We start from the raw sequence: 4,518 nt of genomic DNA on the forward strand, positions 1-4,518 counted from the left end.
CCTATAATTCCCGGTGCCAGATCACTATGTATATAAGTGTGTTTCTCTAGTCACAAAAGCTTGATGCTGCTGCCCTGAGCCTGCCCTGGGTTTCTTTTTGTGTTGACACACTCCATATCTACCCAGAGAGCTCTGGCTGCTCGGGGGTTCTGCCCTCTGCCTGAGAGGGAGACGGCTGGCCACACTGTGTCAATAAGTTATGACAATGACCTTGCAATCTGAGAGTCAATTTATGGGGGTGTTTTCCAAGCAGTGTTTTCCTTTTACCAGGAGGAAACCTAAAAGGCCATCTCTCCACAGCACTCTCTGGTAGTCAGATTAAAGAACTTCCTTCCCAGGGGCCAGGGCCAGGGCTTTACTGGCTTAAAGGGCACTTTTGTATTGTGGGCTCAGTCCTGTGTGCACACTCACGCGCGCGCGCACACACACACCACATACACACACATAACACTGTTATAGTCGTCATTTTACCAATGGTCATAAAATATATCAATAGTATATAATAAAATGTATTATTCAACCTAAAAGCTTCATTTTTATTCTTTTGATTTTTAAAAGATATCAAAACGCTTCTTCTCTGGGAAAACACCAAATGAAGAATGACGCTGGTCTAGCAAGAGGTCCCGGAGGTCCCAGCAGGGGTCCCAGGGGCCCAGAATGGGTGGCTTCCACGGAGGCTTCTGCAGGGGTCTCCGAGGCCATGGTTGGGGCCAGGACCATGGCCGTGGGGCTCGTGGAGGCACGGCCAATGACAAGGAGTGGATCTTGGTCAGCAAGCTGGGTTGCCTGGTCGACACATGAAGATCAAGTCCCTGGAGGAGATCCATCTCCTCTCTTGGCCCCAGGAAAGGAGTCTGAGATCACTGACTTTTTCCTGGGAGCATCACTCAAGGATGAGGTTTTGAAGATCACGTCTGTACAGAAACAGACTCGTGCTAGCCAGGGACCAGGTTCAAGGCATTTGTAGCTATCGGGGACTACAGTCACATTGGACTGGGGGTAAAGTACTCCAAGGAGGTAGCCACTGCTATCAAGTGTCTTGACATTGTTCCGGTGAGGAGAGGCTCCTGGGGGAACAAGACTGGCAAGCCCCACACTGTCCCTCGCAAGGTGACAGGATGTTGTGGTTCTCTGCTGGTGCCACTCATCCCTGCCCCCAGAGGTACTGGCATTGTCTCAGCCCCTGTACCCAAGAAGCTGCTGCTGATGGATGGTATTGATGACTGCTGCACTTCAGTGAGGGGCTGCACTGCCACCTTGGGCAATTTCACCAGGGCCACCTTTGATGCCATCTCCAAGACTTACAGCTACTTGACCCTCATCTCTGGAAAGAGACTGTGTTCACCAAGTCTCCCTATCAGGAATTCACCGACCATCTTGTGAAAACCCAAGCAGAGCCTTTGTAGAGAGGACCCAGCCTCCATTTGTAGCTACAACATAGGGTTTTTTAACAAAAATAAAAAGTGAACGAAAACTGTTTAAAAAAAAAAAGAAATCAAAACATTTTCATGGACCCTTACAAGTACCGTGGGCCCTAAGGGTTGTGCTCTATCTAAGGGGAAAATTGGCCCTGATCACAGTGGCTGCCGGGGTCTAGTGTGGAAGCATCTTGTCATTCATACCAGCCCTCAAGTGCCACTGCTATATTTTGGACCTTAAATGCCCCCAAAGGCCCCTTGTTAAAGCCTTGGTCTCCAGTCCACGGTCTCCAGTACTATTAGGAGGTATTGGAATCCTTAAGAGGTGGGGCCTAATAACAGGAAAAGTTAAGTCACTGAGGATATGGGTACCCTGACTCCTTCCTTTTCCTCTTTCACTACCTGTCTCCCTTAAGGTGAGTAGATTTGTTCCATCAAGTGCTTCCCACCAGGTGTGTTTTCTCACAACAGATCTCAAAACAATGGGGCCAACTTACCATGCACTGAAACCATGAGCCAAAATATACCTTTCTTCTTTTTAAGGTGATTATCTTAGGTATTTTGTTATAGTGACAGAAAGCTGACTAACACAGTTATCATTGTCTACCACGTTATCATTGTCTACAAATGCCAGTGCTTTGGATTGTTAGTTGAATTGCATGGAATTAAACTTCAAAGGGTAAAACTACTGAAGTAAAGACACTAGGCCTTATCTAGTGTCTAAATACTATCTAAGGAGTACTTGTGATGTTTCAAGTTTTTCATCTTATAAGTACACTCTCCTTTTATATATGTAAAACACCCAATTTTATGTTGCCTGGGGCAGTAAAAATATCTGTGGGAAAAGAATCCCAGGCTGAGGGAAGAGTTTGTGTAAACGCCCCCAAGGAAGGTGTGTATCTGGAGAGACTGAGGATCAGCAGAGGCCAGAGTAAGGGAAAGTGGTGAGCAATGGGGAAGGGGTGGGGGTAGCTCTGTAGAGCTCAGGTAGCTTTGTAGGCCAAGGAAAGGGCTTTGGGTTTTATTCTAAAGGTTCCAGGAATCTATTGGAGGGTCGAGCTCAAATGAAAGATATGAAGCGATTGATGTTCTCAGGCTGCTGTGGGGATCACAGACTCTGGGGGAGGGATGGGAAACTCTGAGGCTAGGCAACCAACCCGCAGGTTATTGCAACCTGGAAAAGGCGACAGTGGCTCAAATTAGGCGGAAGGGCCATGATGCAGGGTCTGAAGGTAAAGCAGACAAGATTTCTTCATGGGTATGTTATGGTCTATAAGAAAAGAAGTTAAATATTATACAAAGTTTTTATTATGGGTAGTTGGATGAATGATAATTCCATCTATCCAGTTTTGTTGCCAATGTTGAATTTTTGGAGTGGCGATTTTGATGAAGGGGGGTTATAAAGATTTTAGTATTGAACATGCTAGGTGTAAGATGCCCATAATGCATCTAGTAAGTTGTCAGTTAAATATGTGAGTCTGAAGTAGGAGGCAGAGATAGAGATAACATTTGGAATTATCAGCTATAGATTTTAACTTTTCCAGGTGAATGAAGTTGCCTAGAAAGTGCTTGAGAAGAGAGAAGAGGATGGGGCCCTGGGGCCTTCCACATGGAAAGGTCTAGAAGAAAGAAAAGATCCAGTGAAGAATATTGCAAAAGAAGAAGCAGAGGTGAGAGGAAGACCATGTTGCAGAAGTCAAGTGAAGAAAGACTGAAGGCTGGGGATAGAGCTCAGTGGGAGAGTGTTTGCCTCCTGTGCATGAGGCCAGCCCTGGGTTCAATCCCAGAACTGAAAAAAAAAAAAAAAAAAGGAATACTGGGGTTGAAAACTTGGTGAAAATGAGCACTTTGGTGCTGCATAAATGTAACGAAAATTGCAGTTAGTGAGGAAGATTGACAGGGTGCCTTCTTAACAGAGCATTTCAGGAGAGACCAGGCTGGGTGATATTCAATGAGTCTGGTTCTGCCACTCTCCCAAGAAGAAACTTGTGTGGGCTCAATTCACAATAGCTAAGCTATGGAACCAACCTAGGTGTTGTTCAACAGATGAATGGATAAAGAAACTGTGGTATATATACACAATGGAATATTATTCAGCCTTAAAGAAGAATGAAACTATGGCATTTCCAGATGGATCTGGAGAATGTTATGCTAAGCAAAATGAGCTAGTCCCAAAGAAACAAAGGCTGAATGCTTTCTCTGATATGTGGATGCTAACTCACAATAAGGGTGGGAGGGCGGGGAGGAATAGAGGACGAAGCACAGGGAGGGAAGGAACGGGAGGGGACAATGGGGTCAGAATCATAATAGAATGAATCAGACATTATTACCCTATGTGCATATGTGATTACATGACCTGTGAAACTCTACATCATGTAAAATCAGATGAATGAGCAGTTATACGCCATTGATGTATGATGTATCCAAGTGCATTCTACTGTCACGTATAACTGATCAGAACAAATATATATACATTTGTCTAAAGTGAAGTGTTCCCATGTTTTGGAAGCCTCAATCACTTTAATCAAAAGATCTCCTCCCCGCCAAGGTCTGTCACCCCAGAACTCCAACATAACACATCCTGGAGCTAAATTTGGGTTCTGGACATATCCTACTACCAGCCATGCTATCTTGCTGCATTGTCTCAGGGATGCATAATAATGTCTAAGCATCTTTTATGCCCGGCCACTTTTTATCCTTCCTATGAAGACTGACCTGTGGACTGGGGAAATCCTCTGCCTGCCATGGAGAGAGATCACTCAGTAAGAGAGTATGGGAAACTGCCCATTCAAGTTGGCCATCATAAGCAGTTAGTGACGCTGACAAGACTTCCTTCCGTGCAAGCTTAGATAGGAAGAGAAGAAATAGATACAGTGAAAATACATAACTCTTCTGAGGACTTGTGTTGTAAAGGTAGTAAATCTGAATTTGAATTTGCAACACACCTTATCTCACACATACACACAAACACACAGCTTCAGTGCTTGATTGAATTCAACCAATTTATTTACTCCTAGATTCTGCAGTGAATTATTTTCATATTATTCCTGTCTAGATAGATCACAGCACTTATAGCTTTTTAGATAATGCTATGATTTAG

The 4,518-nt window shown here is 44.4% G+C and overlaps 1 pseudogene across 1 annotated transcript; it reads left to right on the forward strand.

Moving 5' to 3' along the window:
• Positions 1 to 657: 657 nt before the first annotated feature.
• Positions 658 to 1,441, forward strand: LOC308653303 (small ribosomal subunit protein uS5-like; annotated as a pseudogene). The gene has a single exon. The product of its transcript is annotated as a small ribosomal subunit protein uS5-like (transcript).
• Positions 1,442 to 4,518: the final 3,077 nt, after the last annotated feature.

Source organism: Spermophilus citellus (genome assembly GCF_964194105.1).
Source record: "Spermophilus citellus genome assembly, chromosome: 7".
NCBI classification, from domain to species: domain Eukaryota; kingdom Metazoa; phylum Chordata; class Mammalia; order Rodentia; family Sciuridae; genus Spermophilus; species Spermophilus citellus.